The sequence below is a fragment of the Hordeum vulgare genome, chromosome 7H (genome assembly GCF_904849725.1).
Source record: "Hordeum vulgare subsp. vulgare chromosome 7H, MorexV3_pseudomolecules_assembly, whole genome shotgun sequence".
NCBI lineage: Eukaryota > Viridiplantae > Streptophyta > Magnoliopsida > Poales > Poaceae > Hordeum > Hordeum vulgare.
In genome coordinates, this window is record NC_058524.1 from 238,991,803 (window position 1) to 239,004,493 (window position 12,691).

Below are 12,691 nucleotides of genomic sequence, written 5' to 3' on the forward strand. Positions count from 1 at the left end.
GACGCTGACGGTAATGTGACCGTTTATAAAGCTCGACTTGTGGCAAAGGGTTTTTCACAAGTTCCAGGAGTTGACTACGATGAGACCTTCTCACCCGTAGCGATGCTTAAGTCCGTCAGAATCATGTTAGCAATAGCTGCATTTTTCGATTATGAAATCTGGCAGATGGATGTCAAAACGGCGTTCCTTAACGGTTTCCTTAAGGAAGAGTTGTATATGATGCAACCCGAAGGTTTTGTCGATCCTAAAAATGCTGACAAGGTGTGCAAGCTCCAGCGATCCATTTATGGACTGGTGCAAGCATCTCGGAGTTGGAACAAACGCTTTGATGAGGTGATCAAAGCATTTGGGTTTATACAAGTGGTTGGAGAATCTTGTATTTATAAGAAAGTGAGTGGGAGCTCTGTGGCGTTTCTGATATTATATGTGGATGACATATTACTGATTGGAAACAACGTAGAGCTTTTGGAAAGCATAAAAGGTTACTTGAATAAAAGTTTCTCTATGAAGGACCTAGGAGAAGCTGCTTACATTCTAGGCATTAAGATCTATAGGGATAGATCGAAACGCCTGATAGGACTTTCACAAAGCACATACCTTGATAAAGTTTTGAAGAGGTTCAAAATGGAACAGTCCAAGAAAGGGTTCTTGCCAGTTTTACAAGGTACGAGATTGAGTAAGACTCAGTGCCCAGCAACTGATGAAGATAGAGAGCATATGCGCTCCGTCCCCTATGCTTCAGCCATAGGTTCTGTCATGTATGCGATGCTGTGCACTAGACCGGATGTTAGCCTGGCCATAAGTATGGCAGGTAGGTTCCAAAGTAATCCAGGAGTGGATCACTGGACAGCGGTCAAGAATATCCTGAAGTACCTGAAAAGGACTAAGGAGATGTTTCTCGTGTATGGAGGTGACGAAGAGCTCGCCGTAAAAGGTTACGTCGATGCAAGCTTTGACACAGATCCGGACGACTCTAAGTCGCAAACCGGATACGTATTTATTCTTAATGGGGGTGCAGTAAGCTGGTGCAGTTCCAAGCAAAGCATCGTAGCAGATTCTACATGTGAAGCGGAGTACATGGCTGCCTCGGATGCGGCTAAGGAGGGTGTCTGGATGAAGCAGTTCATGACGGATCTTGGAGTGGTGCCAAGTGCACTGGATCCAATAACCTTGTTCTGTGACAACACTGGTGCCATTGCCTTAGCAAAGGAACCAAGGTTTCACAAGAAGACCAGACACATCAAACGACGCTTCAACCTCATCCGCGACTACGTCGAGGAGGAGGACGTAAATATATGCAAAGTGCACACGGATCTGAATGTAGCAGACCCGCTGACTAAACCTCTTCCACGGCCAAAACATGATCGACACCAGAACTGTATGGGTGTTAGATTTATTACAATGTAATTCACATGGTGATGTGAGGGCTAGATTATTGACTCTAGTGCAAGTGGGAGACTGTTGGAATTATGCCCTAGAGGCAATAATAAATGTATAGTTATTATTATAATTCCTGTATCAAGATAATAGTTTATTATCCATGCTATAATTGTATTGAATGAAGACTCATTTACATGTGTGGATACATAGACAAAACACCGTCCCTAGCATGCCTCTAGTTGGCTAGCCAGTTGATCAATGATAGTCAGTGTCTTCTGATTATGAACAAGGTGTTGTTGCTTGATAACTGGATCACGTCATTGGGAGAATCACGTGATGGACTAGACCCAAACTAATAGACGTAGCATGTTGATCGTGTCATTTTGTTGCTACTGTTTTCTGCGTGTCGAGTATTTATTCCTATGACCATGAGATCATATAACTCACTGACACTGGAGGAATGCTTTGTGTGTATCAAACGTCGCAACGTAACTGGGTGACTATAAAGATGCTCTACAGGTATCTCCGAAGGTGTTAGTTGAGTTAGTATGGATCAAGACTGGGATTTGTCACTCCGTGTGACGGAGAGGTATCTCGGGGCCCACTCGGTAATACAACATCACACACAAGCCTTGCAAGCAATGTAACTTAGTGTAAGTTGCGGGATCTTGTATTACGGAACGAGTAAAGAGACTTGCCGGTAAACGAGATTGAAATAGGTATGCGGATACTGACGATCGAATCTCGGGCAAGTAACATACCGAAGGACAAAGGGAATGACATACGGGATTATACGAATCCTTGGCACTGAGGTTCAAACGATAAGATCTTCGTAGAATATGTAGGATCCAATATGGGCATCCAGGTCCCGCTATTGGATATTGACCGAGGAGTCTCTCGGGTCATGTCTACATAGTTCTCGAACCCGCAGGGTCTGCACACTTAAGGTTCGACGTTGTTTTATGCGTATTTGAGTTATATGGTTGGTTACCGAATGTTGTTCGGAGTCCCGGATGAGATCACGGACATCACGAGGGTTTCCGGAATGGTCCGGAAACGAAGATTGATATATAGGATGACCTCATTTGATTACTGGAAGGTTTTCGGAGTTACCGGGAATGTACCGGGAATGACGAATGGGTTCCGGAAGTTCACCGGGGGGGGGGGGCAACCCACCCCGGGGAAGCCCATAGGATTTGGGGAGACACACCAGCCCTTAGTGGGCTGGTGGGACAGCCCCAAGGAGGCCTATGCGCCAAGAGAAGGAAATCAAAGGAAAAGAAAAAAAAAGAGGGAGGAAGTGGGAAGGGAGGGGGACTCCTCCCACCAAACCAAGTCCAACTCGGTTTGGGGGGGAGTCCTCCCCCCCTTGGCTCGGCCGACCCCTTGAGGGTCCCTTGGACCCCAAGGCAAGGTCCCCCTCCCTCCTCCTATATATATGGAGCTTTTAGGGCAGATTTGAGACGACTTTCTCACGGTTGCCCGACCACATATCTCCATAGTTTTTCCTCTAGATCGCGTTTCTGCAGAGCTCGGGCGGAGCCCTGCTGAGACAAGATCATCACCAACCTCCGGAGCACCGTCACGCTGCCGGAGAAATCTTCTACCTCTCCGTCTCTCTTGCTGGATCAAGAAGGCCAAGATCATCGTCGAGCTGTACGTGTGTTGAACGCGGAGGTGCCGTCCGTTCGGTACTAGATCGTGGGACTGATCGCGGGATTGTTCGCGGGGCGGATCGAGGGACGTGAGGACGTTCCACTACATCAACCGCGTTCTCTAACGCTTCTGCTGTACGATCTACAAGGGTACGTAGATCACTCATCCCCTCTCGTAGATGGACATCACCATGATAGGTCTTCGTGCGCGTAGGAAAATTTTTGTTTCCCATGCGACGTTCCCCAACATATAGAAGGAACGAACACATTGAAAAAATAATCTTAAAGGAAGTTTTGATCAATTTATTTTCAAAAGTAGCCCTGTTTCTGGCCAACCAAAGAGCCCAACATATAGCTGCAAGCCCCACCGTATAATATTTTCCACCAGCAGGTAAAAAAGCATTGCACCAAGAATAATATTGCCAGTAGGAATTAGGACAACTGTCAGTTCCCAAGGTGACCCCAATCGACCTCGACACGACCCTAGCAACAGGACATGCAAAGAAAAGGTGTTGGAAAGTTTCCTTTTGACGACAAAAAGAACAGCAAGGATCCCGAGGCCAATTTTTTCTTTTCATCACATCTCTAGTCAACACCGCATCTTGAGACATCTGCCACATAAAAATCTTAATTTCAAAAGGCATTTTTGCCTTCCAAATCCATCTATAATGACACCCATGTAGTGGTTTCTCTAGCCACCTATACATGGACTTAGTGCTAAACTTCCCATTCTCAGTCATACCCCAGGTAATGTTTGATTGTTATCACCCAGTTTTATTAATTGAAGTTTCTTTCCAGCAAAAAGAGCTTTGGCTCAATGACTGAGCATGCGGTTGTGTATGATTCAAGTTCAATTTCTAAAATTAACAGGTGATGCACAGGGTTTTTTCTCAATTTATTAAAAATCAAGTTTGATGTGTCGCAAACCGTAGGCGATAAGGGGGGGGATCGCGCCGGCAGACCTCGGGCCCCTCTCGTCGATCTCTCCATCCCGCGCCGCCCGAGTTCACGCCGATGAGCCCGAGCAGTGGGCTATGACGACGGCGACGGGGTGTTCTCCCTCGCACGCGGTGGCGTCTTCTTCTCGAGGCGACGACTTGGGCACTATGGTGATTCGGCAGCGTGGTGCGGCGGGATCCCGGTGGTAAAATGTGGTGGCGGCGCGGCCTTCCGCGGAGGAGGCGCCCCTGTGGCGGTGGCCGGAATCTCGGATCTCGGCAGGCCCAGCTGGGATTAGGCGGGCCGACGGATCTCGTGCACGGCGGCAGGCTGGCGTGGTGGGCCTGACTAAGCGGGTTGCTTCGGCACCATGGTGGTGCCACGGACGGTCACATGGCGGTGGCTGGATCATTTTGGTCTGTTTCCCGGCATAGAAGGCAGCAATCTATGCACAAGAAGCTGGATGGGGTTCTTTGAACAGATCTAGGTGAAAACCTGCTCTCGATTGATGCCAAGGCCGGCGATGGCGGCACTCTTTGGTGTCGTTTCCTTCTTGGAGGCATTGTCGTGAAGAAGTTCTAAACCACTATTTGTTACCTCCGGGGGAACCCTAGATCAGTAGATCGGAAGACCGCAACGCTCTTGTGTTGTTTCCCCCTCAGGGCGTCGTTCTTGGAGGTGTACATGGCTCGAGGGACCAGTGGACTGCATCTTTGGTGGAGCAGTGCCTCATTCTACACATTGATGGCAACGGATCTCGAAGGTGTGGCGCAATGCAGATTCGGTTTCCGATGTGTGAGGGTGGACTCGCGCAGGAGAACGACGTTGTCTGGCATCGTGGTCGCGTCGATGGCGGAAAGGCTTGACACGGTCGATGCGTCTATTTCTGCAGACCAAATGGATAGGTGGATGACGGTGGTTACGAGTCCTGCACGGCGCACAGCGGTGCCTGCTGTGAGTTCGCTAGACCGGTGTGTGACCTAGTCCCGGTATGTGGCTCGGCTAGGGACATCCGACTTTAGATGTTAAGCTTTGGTGCGATGTATGTTTCGTATTAGGCTCGGATATTCGGCGCCCCTTCATTAACAGGATAGAAGTAGCAACAGGTGTTGCGAGGATGGGGGCTTCAGGCGTACATTTGTATTACCTTGTAAGATTTTTATGAATAATTAATAAAATGGCTACATGCATCATCGAGATGCAGCGGCCGCGGTACAACTTCCATTACAAAAAAAGCAAAAAAAGAAGAAAAAACAGACGTCCCACGACAAGGTAGGATTATGAGGGAAAAAAGACGGTTGAACTGCATCAGAACAGAAGCATGGTGTGAGTACATCTTGTTTGAATTGTGACTGTGTTTGGCATATATTATCACATTATTTTTATCATACTTGCCATATTTATTTTAGTTGAATTGCTTAAATTACGGGGTTGCGATAACGCCCACATGTGTGGTAGGAGCAACAAGAGCCCACACGTTCAATGATCACAGGTTGCATCACGTCATCGCATGCATGCACAAGTGGCGAAATTGATGATGTGAAAATGGCTTTTTTGTCTTTTAGTTTTAAAAATGTTTTATCTCTTAAATAAAAAATTCAAATGAAAAATTGTTTTCATCATTAAATCCGTTGGGACGAGATCTTCGAAACTAGATCTCATATTGATATGTTTTGACGACTTTTTGTGTGTGTGTGGGGGGGGGGGAGGGGTTAAAAGTTGCCATATCTACTGCACGTAAATTATCATCATGATTACATTAAAGTTGCCATGATATATTTTAACTACTTTTTCTTCTATGTTTAAAATAAACTTTGACATGTTATAAAAAGAAAATTAACGAACTAAACTTGACATGATGAATTACTAAAAAAATTCATGATCCATGAAATAATTTTGACATGGTTCATAAGTAAAATAGAAATATGTCATCAGTTATTTTGAAAATGCATGGTCACTAACTCAAATTTATCATAAACCATAAACTAAAATTGCCATGGTGAATTGCTTAAATTTGTCATGATACATGCACTAAAATTTGTCATGGTTCATACAATAAATGTTTTTCATGTTCAAAATACTAGAATTGTCATGATCTATAAACTCAATTTACCATAATGAATTACCAAAATTTGCGATGATTCATGAATTAAATTTGTCGTGGTTAATTAGTAAAATTTGTCATGGTCAATTAACAATAAATGTCGTGAAAGGTAGTTGAAATACAATGGTAGCTTTAAATTTAAAAGAAAAAACTAAACGAAACATGTCATGGCAACTTTATTGTAAACCCTATTGCAACTTCAGTGTAAACATGTGGCAACTTATAGCCCCCCTCCCTCAAAAAAGTCGTCAAAATATATCAATATGAGATATAGTTTTAAAGATATCATCGAGATGGATTTAGTGATGCAAACGGATTTTTCATTGTGTTTTTTTATTGAAGAGATAAAACATTTTTAAGTCTAAAAAATGAAAAATATCCGCCAATGTCATATGTTTGATGTGGCAAGATGAATGGTTATAGAGGTGCATGGACCATGTTGTCTCGTGCTACACGTGTGAGCGTTATCATTTAGGATAATTATTAGCCATATTTTGAAAAAAAAAATCATGCCTTAGGTGTGGCCAAATCAATCATATATCTAGGGACTAGACTACGAAGCGGCGCCGCACGTTAGTCATGTTGTGTGGCGGCTGTACGAAGCCAACCGTGCAGGCCGGAGAACTGTATGCACGTGTAGAAATTTCTTTTGTCGTCAGATTGCTGCTCCTGGTAGACGGTCTAAACAAGCAAACACTATTCAAGACATTATTCTGATAAAAAGGGGAAATGCATATTGGAACTGTATGAACTGGTTGTCAGGTTTAAACATACCTAGTTGTTGCATTTTAAATACTTAGTTACCTAATTTTAAGTATGTTTAGTTCTTACAATACAGTCAACCGGTTGCGAGGTTTAAACATACCTAGTTGTCACATTTTAAATACTTAGTTGCCTAATTTTAAATGAATTTAGTTCTCATAATACAGTAACCTGGTTGCCAGGTTTAAACATATACCTAGTCTCCCAATTACGAAATGCTTAGTTGCCAAAAAGTAAACATGCTTGGTTGTCAGATTTCAAATATTGGTTGCCTAGTTTTAATTTTTAAACATGTTTAGTTGTCATATTACAAACAGGCTCAGTTGCGAGGTTTAAACATACCTAGCCACCAAATAGAAAAGGTACTTGATTACCAAAAAAATAAGCATACTTAGCAACCAGATTACATGTACTTGCCAACAATGCTTAGTTTCCTAGATTATAGTTACTTAGTTCACATGTTTTAATCGTCATAAGTCCTACTCCCTTCGTTCTTAAATATACATCTTTTTAGAGTTTTCATTATGAACTGTATATGAATGTATATAGACATATTTTAAAAAAAATTCACTCATTTTACTCTGTATGTAATCCGTATTGTAATCTCTAGACAGACTTATATTTAAAAACGAAGAAATTAGATTACAAGCTATCTCATAGATCATGTAGTCTCTATAGCTTGCAACCTTTTATCCATCAATTTTATTTTCAAGACCAACATGATCTATGCAGGTGATAAGAAAGAAGGTATAGTTGCAGCATCCCGTGACAGTAAAAATGGCACAAGAACTAGAGAGTGAAGTTTGTGTGCCTGGGCACATTGGTGCCCTTTTTTTTGAAAAAAAACAGGAAAATATATTTAGAAGTTTTAAAAAAATTCAAAAATAATTCTATTAAAACTTCTATGTATTAGTTACGAATCAGTAGAATTTCGTTTTGAAAAATGTAAGTTGTAAGCTGTACAAAAATAATAAAATTTTGGCCCAATAATAAAAAAAGAAGCCCATTTATAAATACATATTTGTTATTTTTTTGTATGTCCCGTGTGAAAGTAAAATGATTTGAAATTTTACAGATATATAACATACTCCCTCCGTTCTAAAATAAGTGTCTCAAGCTTAGTACAATTTTATAAAAAAGTCAGTACAAAGTTGAGACAGTTATTTTGGGACGAAGGGAGTACTTGTTTGTGTATGTCTACAAAAAGTTTCAAATTTTTTACACAGTAGAAAATGATTTTTCAAAACGGGCACCATGGTGCCCCCACCATTTGCAATTTCCGATAAGAACTACTCTTATGCGCACTATAGCATCATACTCCCTCTGTTTTTAAATATTTATCTTTTTAAAGATTCAATTACGAACTACATACGAATAAAATGAATGAATCTATACTTTAAATTATGTCTATATACATATGTATGTAGTTCGTAGTAAAATCTCTAATAAAGACAAATATTTGAAAACGGAGTGAGTATGTATGATGCATGACTGTTGCGCATATGAGATTGTAGCCCGGTGTTGTTTGTCCATTATAACGGTACTAGTAAGCATGCACGTGCAACGCACGAATAACCGTACATAAAAAAATTCCTTGTTCATAAATATGGTGAATTTCTCCGTAAAGAACATATGAGATAATTAAAGTAAACTTGAAATGCACCCTCTACATGACCTATATATACTTTGGAATTCCTGAATTTACCATTTGGTCTTGCCAAACCATGTAAGATATATTTACGTAATAATAAAATATGCAATACTTTTACCCGTCCATAAACAAATTTCTCAAAGTTGTTATAAATTAACCACTATGACATCCATAAGTAAAGAAAACGATTTGATTTTCTTTTAAAGCTGCCATCATGCTTTGTTGTTTTATTAGTGGTTATACCCATAATAATCATAGATGCAAAAGCGCCACTGTTGACAAGAGACCAGGGTTTGATCCCCAGCTTCTATGTTTTTTCTCTTCCTTTTTGTCACACACGTCCTTCCCTCACCTATGCATTTATGGGTCTACAAAAAGTTACAAATTTTTTACATAGTAGAAAATGATTTTTCAAAACGGGCACCATGGCCCCCCACCATTTGCAATTTCCGATAAGAACTACTCTTACGCACACTATAGCATCGTACTACTCTGTTTTTAAATATTTATCTTTTTAATGATTCAATTACGAACTACATACGAATAAAATAAATAAATCTATATTTTAAATTATGTCTATATACATATGTATATACACCCTCCGTTCCTAAATATAAGTCTTTAAAGAGGTTTCATTACTTGACTACATACGGATGTATATAGACATTCTTTAGAGAATATATTCACTCATTTTGCTCTGTATGTAGACTCATAATAAAATATTTTAAAAGACTTATATTTAGAAACAGAGCGAGTAGTTTGTAATAAAATCTCTAATAAAGACAAAGAGGAGTATTTGAAAACGGAGTGAGTATGTATGATGCATGACTGTTGCGCATATGAGATTGTAGCCCGGTGTTGTTTGTGCATTATAACGTTATACTGTTGCATGCCGTAGCGTTAAAAAAGTGTGTAGTCAACAGTAAATAAAGTGAATAGGATTTCGACATTTAGAACCGCCGCACAGAAGTAACCAGGTGCGCATATTTTTATTTAGATTTTCCCATCTAACTTAATTAAATTTATTTGCCTAAGTTGAGGGGAGGTAAAGTATGACAAGACGTGACGTATTACTCCGGCCAGTAGTGAATTCTACTCCCTCCGTTCCTAAATATAAGTCTTTATAGAAATTCTAATAGTAGACTACATACGGATGTATATAGATACACTTTAAAGTGTAGATTCGTTCATTTTGTTCCGTATGTAGACTTCTAGTGAAATCTCTTAAAAGACTTATACTCTCTCCGTTCTTAAATATAAGTCTTTTAAGCGATTTCATTATGTGTCTACATACGGAGCAAAATGATTAAATGTACACTATAAAATTTATCTATATACATCCGTATGTAGTTCACTAATAAAATCTCTACAAAGACTTATATTTAGGAACGGAGGGAGTATTTAGGAACGGAAGGAATAGAAGGTGGTACGTACGTTCGAGAAAAAGAAGACGGAAAAGAAGTGCTGCTGTGCTCTGCGAACAGTTCTTGGGATGCATGCATGGACTTATCCAAAGGTCCCAGCTCGTGGACGCGACTTGGGTTGAAAAAATATCCGCGCCTACTGACTAGCTCCTTCTGGATTGTTCGCACGGACACTGCGATTCGTTCCTCGAGCTCAGACTGGTGGTAACGAGAGTATGATAACAGTACTCTGATTTATGTATAAATCTCTATATGTACATGTTCGGTTACCATTCAAAAACCGTACCGATCAAAGTCAGTTCCGTTAACAAAAGAAAAAACCAAAATTTTCATTACGCTTACTAAAAACCAAAATTTCAGTTTTTTTTTAAAAAATTTCGGTTTCGATTCGGTCTTCGGTTTCTCTGTTTTTATGCCCATCTCGAGAAAGGAGTCCTTCGTCCATAAGAGACTATACATATAGAGTTTTATACATAAATTAGAGGAACCTTCATGGTAAAATTAAAGCCTAAAAATAACAGACTTATGTGTACATGCAATCATTAAACGAAGAAGGTTAATGAAGTTTGCTGCATTCAGTAATTAAGGTTAGGCACATAGCCAATAGTTAAAGCACAAACTGTTACATTAGTCACTTAATGCTAGTTAAATTGAAGGCTAACTGCATTGGAAGTGTAGACACACACTCTTTGTGGGAAAAAAAAAATTAGTACTAGATGTACAATTTTTGACGGGCGGAAGAGTATCATGCGTGCTAACTATACAATTTTAATAATGTATGATAATATTAAATTAAGAAAGAGAGATTAACTATCATATCATGATATGGTATTATACTCCCTTCGTTTTTAAATAATTGTAGTTGAAAAAAACTAGTCTAGTGTTTTTCAAATACAATTATTTAGATACACATGAATTAATAAATATTATGTTACTATGTGTCATGTATGACAATATATACACACACACACACACACACACACACACACACACACACGTAATATTAAAAAGAAGATTGTTTGTCTGCTTTTTTGGTTTACTGTGGGACCAAGATAATTTTGTGTCCATCCGTACAAAGGCATTTTCTCCGGGAGCTCCTACCTGCCGCTCATTGCGGCAGGGACTCCTGCGCCGCATAATGCGGCGCGTCCCAACTGAGCCGTCCCAGTTTTTTTTTCTTTTGTTTGTTACCTTTTTCTTTTTGGTATTTTTTTGTGTTTTTTTTTCTTTCCTTTTTTCCTTTAGTTTTTGTATTTGAAGCAAAAACATTTTGCGAATTTCAGGAAATGTTTTAAAATATCATGAACAAATTTGGAAGCGCGAACAACTTTTTAAAGTATGAACATTTTTTTAATCTTGAAATCAAAAATTTGAAATGTAGAACAATTTTGAAAAATCCCAAATAAATTTGAAAGCGCGAACAAATATTTAGATCACGAACATTTTTTGAATTTTGAAAACAAATTTTGAAACCAAAAGCAATTTTGAAAAATCATGAACAAATTTGGAAGCACGGATAATTTTTAAAAGCACGAAGATTATTGTTATCTTAAGAACAAAATTTTGAAAAGGAAATTTTTTTTGGAAAACCGCGAACAAATTTGAAAGTGCGAACAGATTTTTAAAGCACAAAAATTTTATGAATTTTGAGAATAAATTTTCAAAGCGAGAACAATTTTCAAAAATCCTGAACAAAATTGGAAGCGCGAACAATTTTTTTAAATACGGACATTTTTTGAATCTTAATAACAAAATTTTGAAACGATGAACCATTTTGAAAAACCCGAGGAAATTTAGAAACACGAACAAATTTTTAGACCACGAACATTTTTTGAATCTTGAAAACAAATTCTGAAACCGAGAACAATTTTGAAAATCCTGAACAAATTTGGAAGCACGAACAATTTATTAAACCAAGCATAGTTTTTTAGTCTAGAAGACAAAATTTTGAAACGGAGAATAATTTAAAAAAACCCCGAACAAATTGGAAAGCACGAACAATTCTTTAAAGGAGAAATATGTTTTGAATCTTAAGAACATATTTTAAAACTGAGAATAAATTTGAATATTTGGAACAAATTTGAAACCGAGAACATTTTCTGGAAAATACAGAATTCTTTTTCAAATTGAGAATAATTTTTGAAAATCCAAAAATATTTTTCGAAACAAAACAGTAAAAAATAAAGAAAAAATAAAAAAAAACGGTTCAAGAAACCTTCTAGAAGTAAACCTGGGCGCTGCACCCCCGCTAAATAGGCCAGCCCACTTAAAACTGGGACGGGGCTTGCCTGGGCCCGGGTCATGCGACCATCTGTGCGGCTTGCACATCGGATGGCTTTGCGCCTCTGCCTCATGCACCCCCTTAAATCTGGCCTTTTCTTACGAAAAAAATACAGAAATACAGCCGCGTCCGTCGTCCATTTGCATCGTACTGATTCGAAGAAAATAGAAGGCAATCTCATTGCGCTGGAACATATAGCGCGGGAGCACATCCACACAATGTACACCGCCGCGCGCGAAATCACATCTACCGCTAATACAAATAGAAAAGAATCAAAACTAGGTGGATGCGATCAATCTACCGCTAACACATCAATTAGAACTGCTCAGCCAGGTCAAAGCACAGGCGATTTCTCCTCTCCTATTTAACAATGCCTCCCATCCCTGATGGTTTCTTTAAGGAGTAGTTATGGAGAATCACAGATAATTTAGCCGTCCATGATGATCAAAAACTCACTCCATTCTTCATGACGAATAATACAAAAATCACCCAATT